This window comes from Vombatus ursinus, unplaced genomic scaffold, assembly GCF_900497805.2.
Source record: "Vombatus ursinus unplaced genomic scaffold, bare-nosed wombat genome assembly UNPS02005659.1, whole genome shotgun sequence".
Taxonomy (NCBI): Eukaryota; Metazoa; Chordata; class Mammalia; order Diprotodontia; family Vombatidae; genus Vombatus; species Vombatus ursinus.
The window spans coordinates 24,669,555-24,691,387 of NW_020945437.1; the positions used below are offsets into that span (position 1 = coordinate 24,669,555).

Sequence of the window (21,833 nt, forward strand, 5' to 3'; positions counted from 1 at the left end):
TTTGGTAATGTCTCTCTGAATGTATTAACTGCAATAATAAGAATTATTACATCTGTATAGTGATTTGTGGTTACAAACTCCTTAGATTGTTAGCTCATTTGAACACTGGAACAATCTTGTGAAGTAGGCAGAGAATTAGCCTCACTTTCAACGGAATGTGACTCTTGACCAGATCATTTGGGTTCAAAGATGTGGTGAGAAATCTATCAGATGTGACATGGGGAAAAAAACCCTATTCTTTACTCTTTATTTGCAAAGGGGGAATTTTTTTTGGTTAAATAATGAAATTTCGTTGAAAAAACTTGTACCACATATGCTGCAAAAGCAGGAAGAGAAGCTGTGCCTGTTCCAAATACCAGAGAAATAAAGGGAATGGAATAATCACTGTGAGGGTCAGTATGCTGTGTAAGGATCCAGCAAATAATATTTCCTACTTCTGCTCACAGACTCACTTGAGACTGCCTTCAGTAATAAAGGCTGCTATGGTGACAGGGAATCTGAAGGTAATCTTATAAGGAAGCTCAAAGGTAGGGGCTTAATATCTAGTCTCGCTTGCATCATCAACTTGTGGCGCAGATGCTGTGGACCACTGCTGCTTAACAGCGTCTTGTCTGGATCTCCCTCTCTCTCGTGTGGCACAGCATCTCAGGCTGAAGGTCCTTTTTTGCTGCTCCAGCATTCTGTAATTCCAGGCGTCTGGGAGACACCCAGAATGATAGTGTGAGCTCTTATTTTCCAAAATGCGTACCAGTCTTTCTTGGCAAATTCTGATTTTTATCTCCATAGCAGTCAGTCAGCTAGCATTTATTAAGCAACTCTGATGTACCAAGTATGGTGCTGAGTGATGGGGATACAGAAAAAGGCAAAAACTGGCCCTTGCCCTCGTGCAGCTTGAAGTCTGGGGGGGAGACAACACACGAGAGCTACCTGTAAACAAGGTAGACATGGGGCACATTGCAGAGGGAAGGCACTAAGATTCAGGAGCACTGGGAAAGGCTTTTTAAAAAAAAGTTTTTATTGACATGTTTTATTTTACATCATTATAGTTTCTTCTATTATCCTTTCCCCTGCCCTGCTAGAGAACCCTCCCACATAACAAATAGTATTTCTTTAAAGACAAAAAAGAGGAGGAAAAAAATTAGCATGATTGATCGATACATTGAAAAAAAAAAGTGCAGTGTGGAAGACCTGTGGCTTTTTGACTTCTATGAGGGGGTGGGTTGGGAGTGTCTCTAATAGCTCTTCTTTTAAGCTATACTTTTTTCTTTATAATTTTGCAGCATTCACTTTTGGGTTTTTTGGTGGGTTTTTTTTTTTTGGTGATTTTTCTTTACATTTACATTGTTGTAGTTACTTTGAATACTGTTTTCTTGGCTCTCCTGACTTCATTCTGCATCAGTTTATGTAGATCTTTCCATGCTTCTCTGTATTCGTTACATACATCATTTCTTAAAGCACAGTAATATTCCATTACAGGCTGTTGCGTGATGCAGTCTAGTGGATAGAGCACTGATTCTGGAGTCAGGAAGACTTGAGTTCAAATGCAGCTTCAGGCATGTAGTAGCAGTATTACCTGGGGCAAGTAATTTAATCTCTGTTTGTCTCAGTTGTAAAATGAGGATGATAATAGCATCTACTTTGCAGGGTTTTTATGAAGATCAAATGAGGTGATATTTGTAGAGCACTTAGCACAGTGCCTGGCACATAATAGAACTACACAAATGCTTATTCCAAACTTCCCTTCCCCATTACATTTATGTATCATAATTTGTTTTGCCATTCTCTGATCAGTAGGCATCTACTTTGTTTCAATTTTTTGCAGCATGAAAAGTGCTGTTGAAAATATTTTATTACGGGCAGCTAGATGGCGCAATGGATAGAGCACCGGCCCTGAAGTCAGGAGGACCTGAGTTCACATCTGGCCTCAGACCAAACACTTGACACATACTATCTGTGTTACCTTGGGCAAATCATGTAATCCCGATTGCTTCACTAATAAAAAAAAAATATTTTATTGTACATGGAGACTTCTTATCAATTGCCTGCTTGAGGTATAAGCCCAGTAATGGAATCTCTGGGTGAAAAGGTATGGACATTTTAGTCACTTTATTTGCATGATTCCAAATTGCTTTCCAAAATGGTTGTATCAATTCACAGCTCCACCAACAATGTACCAGTTTGTTATCTTTCTACAACTTCTCTAACATTGACTATTGCCCGACTTTATCATTTTTGCCATCTTGTAGGATGTGATATTAAACCTTAGGGATGTTTTGATTTGCTTTTCTCTTATTTGTGATTTGGAACATTCTTTCATGTTGTTGTGTTTTGCAGTTCTTTTGAGAACTGTTCGTATTCTTTGACTATTGGAGAATGGCTATTTGTTATATGTATATATGATATGTGTATGCACATATAAACTACTTTATAATATACTTTGCTGACTGAAGGTGTTATTGCTCCTTTGACCCTGCCTCTTTTGAAGAAAGACTACTTGAAAGAAGGTGAACCTTTAGCTGACACTTGAAGAAAGCTAGGGAAACTGAGAGTCAGAGATAAAGAAGAAATATGCTCCAGTTCGTTCACAGTTACTCCAGTCTGAGTTAAGGGATTTTAGAGTATGGGATGAATGAGGTTATGTCATCCAGACTTCAAAGAAGTAGGTCTTATCGCATTCAGAGACTGGCATCAGGGCATGGTGGCCAGAGTATTGGGACGCATAATCAGGTAACCTGGGGTCCAAGCCTGTATCTGCCAATGCTATGCTTTTGTGACCTTCAGGAAGTTACTTCACATCTTGGAGCCTCAGTTTTCTCTTATCAGTGTTCCCTTTCAGCCCTAAAATTCTATGAAATGGGAAAATAGGGTTTAGAAATTTGAATGGTTGGGTCTCTGGGGGTATCATTCCCTTCTCTCCAGTTCCCGCTTTAACCCTATGCATCTTTAGGTATTTGTCAATGTAGGCATGATGTGAAATTATGTATTTTCTTACAATTCTAGAATTTTGAAGCCAGAAGTTATCTTAAGATATTGAATGTCAGGAAGGGAGATGCCTTAGGAAATAGAGCATAAACCTTGAAGTGAATGGGTGGAATTGCCCTTGCCCTTGGAAACCCTCAAATCGAGCTCTTTTATTTTATTAAAGAGGAAACTGAGACCTGGAAGGTTGGAAGGGACTTATTTAATGTCATATAAGGAACTATATTAAATTTAGGCCAGGGAGCCTTAACCTGTCTTTTCTTTTAATTCTTTACCCTTTGTAGCATTCCTTTGCTCTGTTTGGTGTAGTATAAACTCTGCCTGGCTTGGCTCTTTCCCATTACAAATAAAATTTGTAAATATTTTTTGTTTTATGCCTTAGGATCCTTCACAGAACTCAGTGGTGGTAATAATTCAACTGGATAGAATGTCCTTGGCTATTTTTATAAACTGAAGGAAAAAAACCCCCAAAACTTGGATCTTCTAGGGCTTTTTATTTACTTTTTAAAACAGTAAAAAAGCACACAGAAACCTTGGAATAGGCTTCTCTTAATCACAGTGTTTTAAAGGGAACATGCTCATCTGAAGGGCTGTCTTGGGCCCTTGGGAACTGCAGGAGGCAGCACAATGTAGTTAATGGCAACAGCAGAGGATTCAAATGAGAAGACCAGGATTCAAACCAGGGTCCTCCTACTTTCCACTTTTTGACCTTGATCTAGTCATGTCTCCTCTCTGGGCCCCGGTTCTTCATTTGCAGAACCAGAGAGTTAATTTGGTATTGGAGGTCCTTTCTAGCCCTAACTCCTACCATCCTATGGGTAGCCTCAGAGATGGGGCATAAGACAGGTGGGATGTTATTGAATGCCACCCTGTCCAAGCAGGAACCTAACCACAGTCTGAGCTGACCCATGGTGGAATGGGCTGCCTTGATAAGGTAATTAGATCCCTGTCACTGGGAAGCCCAAGTATGGAGGCTGAATGACCACCTGTCAGGGAGGCTGTAAAGGGGATTTCCATATTGGCCAAAGGTTGAACTAAATATAAATACGCACTAACATCTCATCAAGCTTTATGGGTCTGGGACTCTGTGATTCTCAAAGCTATTCTAAATGTTTGGTGCGTATGAAAAATATTATAGGCATTTAAGGCAGGAGGATTGCCCTGTGGGAGTGAGTGGCCCTCACATCAGAGAGAGAGTGACCTTTGTTAAGTGGCTCTGTCTGGCTCTCTGGTGATGGATCATAATAGGGCTGGAAGAGACGTTAGTGATCATCTAGCCCAATTGCTTCGTTTCATAGATAGGGAAGCTGGAGAAGGGAAGGGGTTTTCCCTGGGTTGCCCAGCTGCTAAGTGACAGAGCCAAATTTGAAGCCCAAGACTCCTGACTTCAAAGTCAGTACACTTCATTACTCCAGTTCATATGTGTTGATAGAGAAGGAAAACAGAGAAATTGCTGGCATTTATTTAACTCCTTTAAGGTTTGCAAAGCACTTTATACTGTTAGCTCATTTGCTCTTCCCAACAACCCTGCGAGAGAGGCATGGTGAGCTTTGTGATCTCAGTTTAATAGATGAGAAGGCCCAGGGCTGGAGGAGTTAGATGACTTCACCTTACTGACGCTGCCGGGGAAGTCCCAGAGTTGCTCCTGACTGCAGATCCAGTGCCTTCCAAACAATCATGTTATCTTTTGGGTGAATGTTGATATGGGGCATGTCTAATGTAGGGACTCTGGGTCAGAAAATCTTGTTGATGTGTCTGGGTCCACCACTGATTTGCTGTGTGACCCCAGTCCTTGGTTTGGAAAAATGGAGTTCTTGAAAAAATAAGAGTTCTGATGTTGACTTTCCTTAGCTCAGAGGGTTAGTTGATGCCAGATGAGATGATATCTGGGAAAACTTTGAGGCAGAAAGTGTTCTGATTATAGATTTATTAGTCTTGGCTAAAGTGTGCTTACTTTAATGTCCTGCTGTCAACAAGGTACAGTGCAACAATATTGACATTTCTCTGTAAATCCAGGGAGTTATTTAACTATTCCTTTTAAGGGCTTCAGAATGTTGTTTGCACCTGTGATTGCTTCTTTGTCCAGAAGTGTTTTTTTTTTTAAACGCCTAAACAGTGAGCTCTTTCTTAGCTCTCTCCTCCATGTCACATTTGAATGAGTACCTAGAGTTGGAACCTGCATTACAGGTTATCTTGTCACAGAATCTTAAAATTATGGGATCAGAGAATCATAGAAAAGATTTGAACAGGTGTGGTGATAGATGTCTATTCATCTTGAGGCTGAGCCTAGGCTAGCTGACTTTGGAAGAAGCTTATTACCAGAACATTAGCCAGCAGAAAATACCTTTTATTCTTTCTTTCTTGTTGTAGCAACTGATAAAAGATTATCTACTAAGGTATGAAAGATCATTAGCTACATTGGTGGAGGAAACTCTCACACCAGTGAAATCACATTAACAAAACAGAATTAGTTACTTTAAGTCCCCAACAGGACTCTCTCAATAAAATTATTTTTATTTGTTATAAAAAGAACTTCTAACCAACATCTTTGCTTCTCATGGGAAGACTGTTGGAGAGAGGGCAATGTTTAAGTTAAAGAAACAAATCATTAGAGAATTTCAGGTATTCATTGGGGTAATATTTCTTAGATTGAGGGCATTCATGGCATCCCTCAAACCTCACACCCCAGAGGTAAGTTCTACTTCTTCATGTATAAGATGGATTTGGTTATATATTTTATTTTTGTATCCTTATCACTTAGCACAGTCCCTGGCACATAGTAAACACTTAATAAATGCTTGTCAGTTGGTTGACACAAAAAATAAATACACAAAAAACCAGAACTAAAATATAGTTATAATTAATTAAGCAACATAAACTTGCCAACATAGAACATGCATTAGCTGTGAGCTCATTATATCGTCACTGAGTTAGTGGTCTTCTTAAACTATGTACTATTTGCAGGGTAGGTTTAATCTGATTAAGATTCTTGTCATCAATTATCTAGCGTCCTAATTTATGTAAAGCAGTAGGATGGTGGGCATATGCTATGTTTGCACTTGTAACAAACTTAATGCCCTTACTGCCAGCACAAGGGAGAGCCATGGTAGCTGGACCATTTTGGTAGAAGCAGATACTTTAAGCTATCAAGAAGAAGACCCCTGGAGTTTTTCATTCAGATTGCTCGTATACATATTTAGAAAGAGTACATCAAAGTAAAGTAATGAGAAGTTTATAAAAGATGAAATTAACCTAATACAAAATTGGATAGTACTTAATTTCTGAATATTCTAATAGGTTACAATTTCCTGGGTCTAGCTTGGTTCCTTTTACTTTTGCTTAGACTTGGAGAGTCCAGCTTTTGCTTGGCCATTGATGAGAATAGTGTGTCTTATCCCAAAACATTCCTTGTTGGCCTGCCTGAGCAATCTGGCTTTACTTTATAGGTTCACTTTACAATCCCAGACTAAGTTAAGAAGTCCAATCAAGAAGTCCATTAGCCTGGTATGCTCTGGGTGCTCTGTCCACATTTTTGCATGATCGTTGAATATCTAATTTCTTATCACCTCTAAAGGGAAAGTTGAGAAAATACACCAGGTAGGTAGGATTACCATTGTATCGGAAATAGAATAAAATAGCAAACATTCATCCACCACATTTGTGTACCCTAAGACTCTTCTGTTTGTGGAGTTCAGGTAGACTGTTCTCTGGTAGTTTGGGTCACAGGAGTTTTACTCAGTAGGTAACATACAAGCAGTGTTGTTAATGAAAAGAATGTTCAACTTGGAGTCAAGAGACTTGGGATCCACATCTCTGACTTTTCTTAGCTAAGTGAACTTGAGCAAGTCATTCAGTCTTACAAACTATCAGTAAATGGAATTTCAATTAAACAAACTTTTGTTAAGTGTCTGCTGTGTACAGAATGCTAGGTACAGTGGGAAACATAGAATTTAAATAAAATATCCTTGTCTTCATGGAGTTCAGATTCTAGTAAGAGAGATGACACAGATATATAACTATAATATACTGTAATACATAAAAATGCATGAGAGGTGCAAAGTACTCTGTAAGGAGAGAAGGGTATAATGACTGAACCAGGGAAGGCTTCCTGGAGGAGAAGACATTTGAGTTTGACTTTAAAGCATGGGTAGGAATTCAGTTGGTGAAGAGGAGAAGGAAAGATAAAAGGGAATGTTCCAAGCATCAGAAGTAACATGAACAAAAGCATGTATCTGGAGAACATGGAGGGCTGTTTGGGGCATATCTTTCATAGTGCAGTTTGGTTGCGGTGTAGAGAATGTGGATGGAACAGTATGAGAGAAGGCTGAGAAGGTCAGGTGGCACCAGACTCTGGAGTCCTTGTATGTCGGTACCACCTATTTCTCATAAAGGTCAGAAGAAAGTGCTTGATCCTTAAAGATCCATAGAATTGTCATGAATAACAGCAACACCATTGCCCTGGCTTTGAAAGATTCCTGGACTTGGTGTGAGGAGAAACTATTTATATGACTCTGGTCAAGTCATCACTCTGAAGGTCCTTTTCTAATCCATTATATGAGGACTGTACTACTTTTATGACTTACCTCAGAAAGTTGGTTGGTGGCAAGTGCTTTGTAAACTTTGAAGCAGAAGAGATCATTAAAATTCTTCTTTCTTCATTTTGGTCAAGGCTAGAAGTGCATTGGGTTTGATTGGGTGGGTCGTGGTGGAGACAGGGAAAGATCTTTTATTTTAATTGTTGGGGCCCTGAATTGGCATCTGAAAGACTTGGATTCACATAGCTGTTTAGGGAGGGAGTGGCTTCCCCTGGAACATCTGTATGAGACACCAGACACTTGGTTCTGATGTGCTTTTAAGGTAGGGAATGATTTGCCTCTCCTGTCTTGGTGGCTTATCTCCCCTTTTTTGAGTAAGGCCCTTGTCTCAACTTGAGGAAATGCTCTAAACACACTGTGAAAAATAATCTTCCTTATTTCCAGAGTTGATGTTACCTGCCCCTACTCAGGCATCTTCACTTGTTCCCCATTACCTACAGGACATAATATGTTTTTGCCATTTGGATAAAATGTGTTAAGAAAACAACCTGGAAGGCAAAGATCTTTGTAATGAAAACATTTCCATTCTTTTTAATGGGGAAAGTTAGAGCATTCTTGGACCTCTCCAAAGTCATCCCCCTTTCCATATGTCAAAATAATAAACATACCTATATAACAAGTTAATAACATTTACTGGGAACAGGAAAATATAATGTGTGGATGTTGCCAAGGGTGAGAGAGAATGCACAGGAGAAGATTATGTGGAGGGCATAAATAGAACCCAAACTCTTGTGAAACTTGATAGAAGGTGTCATTTTGTCAGAGTGGGCCATTTCTCTGAGTGCAGATCGAAACCCCTCTGTAACCTTAGTATAGATGATCTTTGAGAATTGCTGTGGCTGAAAAATTCAGCTAAGACCAGGGGGAACCTTACAGAACTTGTGGCTTGATCAAAGGATATGAACAGGCAGTTTTCAGAAAAAGAAATCAAAGCTATCTATAGCCATATGAAAAAATTCTCTAAATCACTATTGATTAGAAAAAGGCAAATTAAAACAACTTTGAGGTACCACCTCACACGTACCAGATTGACAGAAAAGGAAAATGACAAATGTTGGAGGGGATGTGGAAAAATTGGGATAGTAATGCATTGTTTGTGGAGTTGTGAACTGATCCAACCATTCTGAAGAACAATTTATAACTTTGCCGAAAGGGCTATAAAACTGTGCATACCCTTTGACCCACCAATACCACTACTAGATCTGTATCCCAAAGAGATTAAAGAAAAAGGGAAAGGACTTACATGTGCAAAACTATTTATAGCAGCTGTTTTTGTGGTGGCAAAGAATTGAAAACTGAGGGGATGCTCATCAATTGAGGAATGGTTGAGCAAGTTGTACTATAAGAAATGATAAGCAGGATGGTTTTAGAAACACCTGAGAAGACTTATGAACTGATGCAAAGTGAAGTGATTAGAACCAGGAGAACATTGTACACAGTAACAGCAATATTGCACAATGATCAACTGTGAATGACTTGGTTATTCTGATCAATACAATGATCTAAGACAGTTCTTAAGGACTTATGATGAAAAATGCTATTCATCTCCAAAGAAAGAACTGAGAGTGTAGATTGAAGCATAATTTTTTTTCACTTTCTTTATTTTGTTGGCTTTTTTTTTTTTTGGTAACATGGATAACATGAAAATAATGATATCCCATTTCTTGCCTTCACAATGAGTGGGAGGAGGGGAGAAATAAGAACTCAAAATTTTTAAAAATGTTAAAAATAAATATGTAATAAAAAAAACTTATGGCTCCTGGATTTCTTCTAGGCCATTGCTTTACGCTGCTCTAATCTTAATTACAGTTCCTAACATATATGCAATACTTTATAGGTAATAAAACACTTTTACATATGTAGCCCTACTGGATCCTTAACAGCAGTCCCGTGAGGGAGGCAGGGCTAGGATTATTATAATCATTTTATGTATAAGGAAAATAAAGCTTATGTAGATCAAAGAACTCTCCCAAATTCTCCCAGCTAGTTAGTGGTAGAATTGACATTTGAACCCTAGATCTTCTGCCTTTTTTTGGGATTCTATCCCATTAAGATAGTACCTCTATCACTGAGTGGGATGCCATTTAACCTTTCTGAGCCTCAGGTTCCTCAGCTATAAAACAAGGGGTTTAGACTAGATGGTCTCCTAGGTTCTCTCTAGCTCTAATCTGTGATCCTCTGATCTTGCTGGATTTGGCCTGAGGTAGGTGCTGTTGTATGTATTGTAGACCATTTCATGTCATACCTTTCAGTACCGAGAGAGTCTCTTTTGAGAAGGAAATGTGTAGTCATGAGATTAGATACGACAATATTGTGGAGTCCTAGAACAGCAGAGCCACAAGGGATTCAACCCATTCCTTGTGCAGAGTGGGAAAGAAACTGAGGACCAGAGAGCGGAAAGAGCAGAACAAGCTAGAGCCCAGCCTCCTGACTCCCAGCCCTCTGCTCTGCTCACCAGGCCTTGCTGTCTCTATTATTGTTAGGATTTTATTTAGTATTGTGCTTGAACATAGTTTTGCTCTTCTCCAGAACCCAAGAGGACTCCTGGCCTACATTCAAGTTATGTTGAAGATGCTGAATGTGTTTGTTCAGAGTACAGAGTTACCTGTCTTCCACTTCTATTTCTTCATGACACCTTTCCTTTATCTTTCCCCTAAACTCTAGTAGTCCTTAGCTTATGCCCCTTACATACATTTCTCTCATAGCTTCATACTTTTTAAAAATTCCCCTTTCTAGATTGTGTTATACATCTCAATGTCTTGCACATAGTAGGGGTTCGTGAATAGGGATTGAATAAACAAGTAGATGAAATTAGGCAAATATGCACATAATACCTTTTGTACGTTGATTCATTTAGCAATTGTTCATGGAAGGGCTGTCTATAACCTGGATTGCCATTAATTTTCATGTTGAGGTTAAAAGAATTATCCTTAGGACACTTCATAAGAGAAACAAGTTTAGATTATTAAACTCTTAGAATTTTGAAATCTTGGGCTGCTAAATACTGAGCTTCAAGATACTAGACCTGTAACGATAACATACTTGCACAAACTACTTTCTTCATGACAACCCCATAGGGTAGAAAGTACAAGGATTAATATTCCCATTAAACAAATGAGGGAAAGATCCTTGTCTAGATGTACATAGTTAAAAAGTGTCAGAGATGGGACTCAGACTCATGTCTCCTCACCCCAAGTCCAATTGCTGGTTTTCAATATACTGTTTCCTAAAAGACTCTTAAAATTATAAACTCTTGAGTCATGGAATCTTAGACTTGGGGAATTCTAAAATCTCACATTTGGAGGGCAACCTTAGCATCTCTTCCAAATTTCCTTATGGTACAAGGATGCCCTCTATAACATCTGGGTAGCACTAGATCTGGAGTCGGGAAGACCTGAGTTCAAACAGAGACTCAGATACTGGCTCTGTACCTTTGGATAAGTCACTTAACCTCTGTCTGCCTCAGATTCCTCATCTGTAAAATGGGGCTAAGAAAAGCACACATCTCTAGGGTTGTTGTGAGGGTAAAATGAGATAATATTTGTAAAGTGCTTTGCAAACCTTAAAGTGCTATATAAATGCTAGTATAGCCTCTCTGACACTCAATGTCTGTTTATTCAGTGTCTTCTTAAATCCCTCCATTGCCTATTCAGTCAGCCCCATTCACTTTTAGATAGTTCTTATCATTGAAAAACTCTTAATAGACCCAAATCTTTGTGATTTCCCCTCTCCCAGTTCTATTTCTGTTTTAGCATGAGATAATTTGGGAATAGTACCTCTTAGCATTCATTACTTACCGTATGGGGTGGAGTTGTCAGTGTGGGCAAGTTGTCATACTGCCTTTTGTAGATTGATAGAAGGATAGTGTATTTGCTTGGACTCAGCGGCCTATTTTCCAGATGGGCTCACCCCCCATGTTTAATTACCAAGGCTTCAGAAAAATATTCTGAGATGGCTTGAGAAGGCAGTGAAACACTTCGGAATGATCTCATCTCCTAAATGAACCTTTAATGAGATAGGTGAATGGCTGTTGTGCTTTCTATGCCCAGAGATTCTTAAGACATTAATTAGCGGGAAGGCCTCAAAACCACATGTTCCTTTGTCTTGGAAGTATTCCTGTACTTGCTTAATGTACCAGCTGTGTGAATAAATTTGTTTATGCTGCTGCTAAATTGGAATGATGGTACCTACCTGAGACTCTGAATTCAGAAATGACTTACAAAGCCAAGAACTTTCCACTGTTCATTTAAGGAAAGGACATCTGTTGGCAAGGGATAGAACACAGACCTAGGATTTAACCTCCTCCCCCTTGGTTTTCTCATTTTTGAAATGGGCATGATAGCACCTGCCCTACCTATGTCCTGAGGATAGGAAGATCATTCAGTTAGAGTTGGAAGATATTAGAGACCATCTATTTCAACCATCCCTTTATTTTACAGATTTTATAGCATAGGGCCTAGTAAGCTCAAGGTTCACAAATCATAAGTAGTAGTGCTGGGTTTACCAGGCGCCTTCAATTCCATATCAAGTCCTCTTTCCATTTATTGTCATGTTGCTGGGAGGATCAAATGCAAGGTCTTTTTTATTATTTTTCCTCTTATTTTTCAGAGTATCTTGAACGTCTAATCTTATAGTGTCTGTGTGAATGGTGGACCTCCTTTTCATTCTGCAACAGCCCTAGGTTGGTACTTTACTAGTCCTGGCTTACTCACTGCATGACCTTGGGCAAGTCCTTTTACCTCTAAGGACCTCAGTTTGTGTCTTTGTAAAATGAGACTGGTCATCTGTTTCAATAATCCTCAACAGGGATTGTGAAAGTGCTTTGTAAAAATTGTAAAATTTTGACATTCAAACCAATCTCTCAATTCTAGTGCCTTGCCTCTGTTAATTATTTCCCACTTATCCTGTATTTGTCTTGTTTGTACGTATTTGTTTGTGGTCTCCCCCCGCCCCTTAGTTTGTGAGCTCTTGGAGGGGAGGGGCTGCCTTATGATTCTGTTTGTATCCCTAGTGCTTAGCAGAGTGTCTGGCACATAGTAGGTGCTTAGTAAATGCTTATTAACTAATAAATTCAACAAAATATATGTTGATGATTCTGGGTTTTCAAAGGAGAGTATAAGCTTTGGCAAGTGCTGCTAGCAAAGAAATGGGAGAATAAGTATTTATATAGCACCTACTATGTGCCAGGCATTGTGCTAAGCAGTTTTTTACAAATATCTCATTTGATCCTGACAACAAACCTGTGAGGTAGGTGCTATTATTATCCTAATTTTACAGTTGAGGAAACTGAGGCATATAGCAATTAAATAACTTGCCCAAAGTCACACAGCTAGTAAATATCTGAGGCTAGATAAAAGTATCTTAGGCTGGATTTGACTCCAGGTCCAGTGCTCGGTCTCCTGCACCACCAGCTGCCTCTAGAAGAAGAAAGCCAGGTATAGTTTGAATTAATGCCTCCTGGACTTTAAAAAAGTAGATTTTAAAGTGTTTGGAGAAAGGATAGCTAGAAACTTATGGCTTAAAATTCAATAGGAAAAGTCAGTCCAGAATGTATGAGAAGCTATCAAAACAAAATTATAAAAACAAAGCAACAATTCCAAGGAGGAAGAAAAGTGGAGGATTATATAAAGAGACTGGTATAGATGCACAAGGAACTTAATTAATTAAAATTTTAAAGGTGTATACAAGACAGAGTGCAGCTAGATGGTGCAGTAGATAGAGCGCTGGGTCTGGGTCAGGAAGACTCATCTTCCTGAGTTCAGATCTGGCTTCAGATACTTACTAATTGTGTGACCCTAGGTAAGTCACTTAACCCTGTTTGCCTCAGTTTCCTCATCTGGAGTGGCAATCCACTCCAGTATCTTTGGCAAGAAAACCCCAAATGGGATCACAAAGAGTCAGACACAATTGAAAATGACTGATGGGGAATAAAAGACACAACAGAGATAACAAAAGATAAATACACAGTGGTAGCATGGCCCTGGGATAATTGCATTAGTATTGCTAAAAGCTCTGAATTTGTTGAGCCTGATGAGAAAATGTAGGAGCAACAACAAGAAATGGCTTTTTAAAGCTGTGTGGTAGAAAAAAGAAGGCCCAGGGAAAGGAGAGGACTGTGCTCCAGCTGGATGAGATGACAGGTACAGACAATAGGGAGAAAGTGGAATTTCTTATTTTTCCTTATTTTACTGTCAAGGAGCATTCTCTTTTGGATTAGAAAGTACTAAACAAAAACAGCTAATAAAGAATTGACTGCTAAGATAAATAGGGAGAGCATTAGAAGAGAACATCTTGCTGCCCTTGATGAATTGAAGTCTTCAGGCCTGGATGAACTATACATCCCCGGTTCTGAAAGAACTGGCAGGTGTGATGTTGTGGAGATTATGGAGAACAAGAGAGCTCCTGCAGGACTGGGAATGTGCAAAGTGTCTTGGTTTTTAAGTGATTGAAATCTACAAACTAGAGGCCACAAAGTTTGACTTAAATTTTTGCTGACAGAAGATAGTGTAGGATTTGTGAATTTGTTTTTAAATATTCCGATAGTGGTATTTCAGTATAATTGATTTCCTTTTTAATCCTTTGTATTTTATACATTAAAACATTCTTGCCAGGTTGCTTGTGAGGTCCATGACACAAAAAAAGAGTTAGAACCCCCCTTGGAGTGGTTAGTGAATTTCTGGAATGATGATCCCAGAGGACCAGCATGACATCAGAGAAAACAGGTCATTGTCAGACTAACCTCGTTTTATTTTTTGACCATTATTAGACTGGTCGATCTGGAAAGTATTGATTTTAGTAAAACAGTTTTAGTAGAACAGTTGTTCTTCTTATGAACAGGCAGATGTGAGCTAAGTACTGTCAGGTAGATTTGGAACTGGTTGAATAGTGAAACCCAAAGAGTAGTTAGTCATTAATGGTTCAATGTTGACTTGGAAGGTGGTATCCAAGAGAGTGCCCAAGGGATCTGCTTGATTTTGTGCTGTTTAAATATTTTGATCAATGATTTGTATAAAGACATAGAAGAAGGGAAGGGAGAAAAGGGAATATGCATTTGTTAATCTTCCATTGTGTGCCAGGCACTGTGTTGAGCATTGTAAAGATAATATCTCATTTGATCCATGGGGCCATGCTTGTCAGATTTGTAGCTGGCTTTAGGATTATGGATTTAGAGCTAGAAGGGATCTTAAAGGCCATCTAGTTTTGGGGTTCTCAATTTGGGGTGCCAAGGGGTCTGTGGGTATATTCCAAGGGATCCCTAAACTTGAATGGGGAAAAGTTATACCTTTATTTCAATATAATTGGTTCCTTTCAGAATTCTGTGTATTTTATTTTATGCATTTAAAATATTCTGAGAAGGGCTCCATAGGCTTCATCAGACTGACTGCCAAAGGGGGTCTATGGCACCAAGAAAGGTTAAGAATCGTTGATCTAGTCCAACCTTCTTATAGAAGAGGAAATGGAGACCAAGAGAGGCTCAGCGATTTTCCTGAGTAGCTATTATTTAGATGACAGAATGAGGATCAAAAAAGATTATAATAGACTAGAATATCTAATAAGATAAATCCTAATAAATAAAATTTAATTGTTGTTTAGTCATTTCAGTCACGTTCGACTCTTCATGACCCCATTTGGGGTTTTCTTGGCAGATATCAGAATGGTTTGCCATTTCCTTCTCCAGATCATTTGACAGATGAGGAAAATGAAACAGAGTTCAGTGACTTGCCCAGGTCACCCAGCTAGTAAGTGTCCGAGGCCAGATTTGAACTCGGGAAGATGAGTCTTTCGACTTCAGGCCTGCCGCTCTACTGCTCCACCTAGCTTTAAGTATAAAATTTTACACTGAGATTAAGAAAAATCAATTTCACCAGCACGAGATCAGAGAACCCCAGACTTTTTTAGTCTGTGTGGACCTCAGTGGCCCTCTAGTCCAACCCTTCACTAGAAATACGTACTACATCGTATGTGACATGTGGTCATGTACCCACTGCTTGAAGATTTCCCAGGAGGGAGAGCTTACTACTTCCTGAAGTGTTTGCATTCTACTTATGGACAGATCTAATTTTTAGGAAGTTTTTCTCCTGATGTTAAGCCTAAATTTACCTCACTATGACTTTCATCCATTGCTGTTGCTTCTGTTCCCTGGACCCAAACGGAACAAGTCTATCCCTTTTCCACATGATAGATATCTGAACACAGCTATCATGCTCTCCAGAGGGGGCACAGTGAATAGAGTGCTGGGCCTGGAGTCAGGAGGATTCATCTTCCTGAGTTCAAATCTGGCCTCAGATACTTCCTAGCTGTGTGACTCTGGGCAAGTCACTTAACTCTTTTTGCCTCAGTTTCCTCATCTGTCAAATGAGGTGGAGAAAGAAATGGCAAACCAGTCCAGTATCTCTGCCAGGAAAACTCCAAATGGGGTCATGAAGAGTCAGACAACTGAAATGACTGAATAACAAAATCATGCCGTCTTTCCCCAAGTCTTTTCTTCTTTGAGTTAAATATTTCTGGCTTCTTCAAATAGATCCTCATATAATATGAACTTAAGGCATCATCCTGGTTATTTTCCTCTAGGCAGTGTTCAGCTTTATCATTGTCTTTAGTGAAATATGGTGGCACAACTGAACATAATACTCAAGAAACAGTCTAACCAGGGGGGAGTGGAGTGCTACTATCACCATCTCTTTATTCCTTATTGAGAGAAAGCTATCCCTTTCTTAATCTAACGCCACAGAGCTTTGCACATGGTAAACACTTCCATGGCCTCTATAGCCTACTGTTGACTCATTGAGCTTGGGGTCCTACAAACCCCCCAGATCTTTTTTTCTAGATAAACTACTAAATAAACTGTATCCTATCTTGTACTTGTGAAGTCAATTTTTGGACCCAAGTGTAAGACTTTATATTTATTCATATTGGCTTTCATCCCATTAGATTCAGTCCAATGTTCTAGCTTGCCAAGATTTTCTTTTTATTCCAAATTTTAACCTGTGTTAGCCATCCATCCAAGCTTTGTGCAGTCTAAAAATCTGGTAAGGATGCCACCTATGCCTTCAAATAAGTGAGATCTTGAGTTCCCATAATATAGTTCCCATAATGAAAGTAGTGCTACTCTAGCTGCAGTCTGCCTCGATTGGACTGCATGTGGGTTGTTCTGGGTTCAGCATTTGAGGAGGACAGGCATATGAGGTTGGTAGCATCTGAAGGATAGAGAAACCAGGGTGGTGAAGACTCTGTGGTTCATTCCATATGATGGTTATTTGAAGGAACTAGGGATGTTTAAATTGGCCAAAAAAAAAGAGTAAGGATATGATGGTTACTTTCAGGTATTTCAGGGACTTTATGTGAAAGATGGGTTAGATTTTTTTGTTCTTGACTTCAGAGGACAGAACCAGGAATAATAGATGGGAGTTGCAAAATAGAAAAAAGAAAGATGGAAATGATCTTACAGACCATATAGAACCTCATTGTACAATAGAGGAAACTGAAGGAATTGTCTGACAGTTAAGTAGTGATGGAAGTGGACTAGAACTTGCATGGAGTAGTTCCTGCCCTTTGCCATGTTTTTTCCCCTTTTGGTATTTTGGTATAATCTTGTCTCTTTCCTGTGTCTTCAGAGTTCATGTTCTTCCCTTTTCTCCTTCTCTCCTGCCAACTAGGCAAACAAACTTAGAGGCAGAATGAACAAACTCCAAACCAGCTAGCTGCTCCAGAAGAAAACTGCCTTCCTTGTGGGACAGAAATGGCCATTTCTGTGGAAAGCAGCTGTTGGAAGAAGACAACCCTGTAGGACAGCAAGACGTGGGGCTTATAGTTCTGGCAGGAGGAGGTGGAAAGAATGCTTTCCTATTATTGAAAGCTGTCAGCTGCTTCCCCACCTGTATTAAAGATGTTTGGCAGGAGGCCAGCAGCAGGGAAAGATGGAACTCTGTGGAACTGTATGGGCAAAGAGGCATTCAAAGCAGCCCCCTCTGAATGCAGCCTTTGCACAGTTCACTGGAAGCACCACAGGGTTTGCTTACTTAGGAGAGATGTTGACAAGCTGGAATTCGTCAAGAGGGGAACAACCAGGATGATGAAAGGTCTACAGACCCCGCTCTGTGAGAAGCTATTGAAGGAAGGGGATGTGGTTGGTCTGGACAAAAGAAAACTTAGCAGAGACATGATAGCTGTGTTTATGTTTCTGAAAGATTGTCATATGGAAAGGGATTAGTTGTATTCTTCTTGGCCGTTGAACTAGGGGCAGTAAGGAAAAATCATAGAGAGGCAAAGTTTAGCTGAACATAAAAATTCCTAACAATCAGAGCTAACCCTCAATGGTATTGATTATCTCGAGAGGAAGAAGTAAACTTTTAATAATAATAATAATAAAAATAGAAGCTAGTGTTTATATAGCACTTTAAGGTTTATAAAGTGTTTTATAAATATCTCATTTTATCCTAACAACTACCCTAGAATGCTATTATTATCCCAATTTTACAGATTGGGAAATTGAGTCAAACAAGTTACATAACTTGCCCATAATCACACAGCTACTGAGTGCCTAAGTCCTGATTTGAACTCAAGTCTTCCTGAGTCTATGTCTGGTGCTTTACCCAAGGCACCATCTGACTTGTCAGAGAAGCTCTTTATGGAGGGGGTTCCTGCATTGCTGGTGGTGGTAGGTGAACTAGATGCCTCTAAAGTTCCTTCCAACCTGAAAACTGTGTTAACATCTCTTAAACAAAGATCTATTATGAAACATTTATTAAACAAACATTTATTATATCATGGACAGGACTGTGTGCTCGGAACGTGTGCTGGGAATACAGAGATGGAAAACACCGTATGTCCTCAACAAGCTTTCAGTCCAATATGGGTTTTGTGATACATGCATTAATAAGCACCATAAAGGGTGACAGGGGCAAGGAAGAGGTTTAGACACAGCACTGTAGGAAAGTTTGAGAAGGGAGTTTCCACATTGGGGAACAATATAATACAGTTTTGCTGGAATATAGCCTGAAGGAGTGATGTGAAAGAAATGTGGGGAGGTTGGTGTGAGCCACATTCTAGAAAGTTTTAAATAGCTAACTCTAAGGACTTTGTATTTCCTCCTCTATGCAGTGAGGAGACACTGCAGGTTTTGGAGCAGGGGAGTGAGAGATTCAGACCTGTCAGTTAGGAAGATCAGATTGCCATTTACTTGAAGGATGTTTTGGATGAGGGAAGGATTGTTGGTCAGGAGGTGAGTTAGGAGACTATTACAGTAATCTAGGCTAGAGATAAAAGCCTGAGCTGTGTGGTGGCACTCCAAATGGAGAGGTGTCAGGCACAAATGGTATTATTCATGTAGAATCAACAGGAATTGGCATCTGATAGAATGTGTGGGGTTGGAGAAGGGAAGAGTAGAAAGATGATTCTAAGGTTTCAGACTTGGGTGACTGGGAGGACAGTGGTGCTGTCAGCAGAAACTAGCTGTTTGGGGGAAGGGTGGGTTTTAGGGTGGGTTTTTCATTGAGTTGGGATATGTTGAGTTTGTGGTACTAGTAGGACATTAAAAGGTAAGTGTCTGGCAAGCAGTTGGAGATACAGTCAGAGGGAAAAAGTTGGGGATTACTTGCTTAAAGGTTAGAATGAAACCTTGGGAATAAATTAGATAAAAATGATAAAGATAAAAGTTAATATATGATGCTTACAGTTTACAAAGCACTTTCCATGTGCATATGTATACAAATATACATATATATTTCATTTAAGGCTCACAACGATATAAGTACTATGGGCATTATCACTTCCATTTTTTATATAAGGAGATAAGCTCAGAGAGATTTTGATCCATGGTCACACAAAGCTACAAGTGTCAGAGGCAGGATTTGAAGCCAGATCTTCCTGACTTCAAGTCTTTTACTCTGTTTGTAAGAAAATATAGACAGAAGAGGGCAGAGGACAGAAGTCCCTTCCAGTTCTAACCTTTTATGTTCTGTGTTCCCGGGGACCACCCAATTTTGACATTTTGTGTTATAAGGTCCCTTAGTTCTGATATTTTATATTCTGCGTTCCAAAGTTCCTTCCAGAGGCACAGTCTCAGAATTGGAGAGGATCTCAGAAATAATTTACTTCAACCCATACATGAATATTGGTATCCTATGAAATTTACCTAGGCTTATCATCTAGGCTTGCTTGAAGACCTTTAGTGGTGAGAGGGGTGGGGTGGCACTACTTTCTGGATCCCGAAATTCCACTAGCTTGGTCACTCTAAGACTTATGTCCTGGCACAGTATTCTTTGCTGTGAAGAATCACAGCATGATAAACATTTAAATGAGCAACAAAGAAGGCTTTCAAGGTAGTCTGGCCCCTACATCCATTACCTGGGCTTTGGGACCTCTTTGCCTCTGTGTCTCCTCTTTTCTTCCCCCACTTTTTGATGTCAGGCTGGGAAGACCAAACAGCAAAAGGATCCAACTGTTGGGGAGTTTTCCTTATATCAAGCAAGACTGTATCTCTGAGCAACTTCCACCCATTGTTCCTAGTTCTGCCTTCTGAAGCTATGCAGAGTATGCTTCATCTCTCTTCCACGAGATATCCCTTCAAATACCTGAAGACAGCTATCAAGTCCCCCCTAAGTCTCCTCATTGTTAATGTAGCCCCAGTTCCTCCCACAGATGCTCATAGAACTTGAGCTACTCATCTTCCTAGTTGCCCTCCTTTGGACAGTCTTTAGCTTATCAATGTCCTTCCCCAAAGGTGGCATTCAGAATTAACAGGGTATTTTACATGTGGTTTGATCAGGAACTCCCTCTTAGGACAACCCTTCTAGTATTCCAGAGAATACTCTAGGACCCTGCACTTCTTTTAATGCTGCCTACGACTGTGGGAGCCTTCTTGCCTGTCACGTCACACTACTGACTCCCGCTGAGTTGGTGGCTCACTAACATTGTTTCCACCCCCCCCCCCAGTTCTTTCAGAGACAAACTGTCATCCAGCTGTACCATGCCCACCTTTGTACCTGGAAGGTGGATATTTTGAATCCAAATAAAAGACTTTATCTTTCTCTATCTTAAGTTTAATTGCAGATTCCTCCCAATGTTCTAGAATGATGAGATCTTTTTGGATCCTAACTATAATCCAACATCTTATTTATCACTCTAAGTTCTTTGTTACCTTCACATTTAATAACCATACCCTTTATGCCTTTATCCAGATTGTTGGTAAAAATGTTAAATAGTATATGGTCAGCTGATCCTCAGTTCATTCCCCCAGAGACCTCTTTCTAAATTGACGTTAAACCACTAAACCGCCAAGGACAATTTTGGGTCTGACCATCAGCCAGTTCTAAGTCTGCCTCATCATATTATAATATAGCCCATTTCTCCTTACCATGCAGCAGTGATAGGCTGTGTTCCGAGGCCCTTTCCTGTTTGGAGAGGTCTAGACCTCTGAGTACTGTGAGAACAGAGTACTATATATAACTTAAAGATAAATCAGGATGTGTGCTTGAGTATCTATGCTCTGGGCTGAGATGATTTAAAAAAAAATAAGACCCAGTCCCTATTCTCAAGGAACATTTGCCAAACTAAACATTTGTCAAGCAATTCACACTCACTAGGCATGCTAGGCAGTTAGTCCTAAGAAACACTTGCACCTTGACCATAGCTGGGATTAGATGGGAAGGAAGGATCAAAATCCAATTCTCAAACATTTATTAAGCACCTTCTGTATGCCAGGCACTACTCTAGGTACTGGATATATAGAGCCACATATAAAACAGCTCCCGTCCTCAAGGAAATTATATGGGGAGGGGGGTAGGCAGGGAAAGACAGACAGGATACAGCATATCTGCAGACGAGTACATACAATGAGGAAGCAGAAAGAATGAACAACTGGGAGAAAGAGTAAAGGGTTCTCCCAAGAGATGGTTCCAGAACTGAGCCCTGAAAGGAAGGCAGGAATCAGTGAGTCCATTCCAGGCATGGGCCACAGCCAGCCTGTGAGAAGACAGAGACGGGAGCCAGCTTGTGGAGTTTGGTTTTCCTTCACTGTTGATAGCAGCGTCCCACGGTGTGTACAACACAAAAGCCTGGCTGGAGGCTGTGCCTCTATTTTTTGATGTATAATTTACTTCTTCTTGATGTATAATGCATTTCTTTCTGGTGTTTCTACCTTGCTTGTATTGATAAATGCCTGCTCTCAGTACATCACCTGTAGATTCCATAGGCATCTCTATGATCTCTCTTTCCCTGCCCAGACACACTCCTCCCTCTGCTGGTGGGTAAAGATGTGCC

At 39.8% G+C, this 21,833-nt stretch overlaps 1 protein-coding gene across 4 annotated transcripts in view; it reads left to right on the forward strand.

The window, feature by feature from the left end:
- Window positions 1-21,833, forward strand: part of FAM168A (family with sequence similarity 168 member A) — a 185,583-nt gene that overhangs the window by 49,783 nt on the left and 113,967 nt on the right. The window contains exon 1 of one of the 4 annotated variants that reach the window (XM_027848110.1): window positions 12,179-12,255. The exons of the other annotated variants lie outside the window; for them this stretch is intronic. The gene's annotated coding sequence lies outside the window, so the exon portion shown is untranslated. Of the gene's footprint in view, window positions 1-12,178; window positions 12,256-21,833 lie in introns of those variants that run through there. 4 annotated transcript variants of the gene reach the window in all.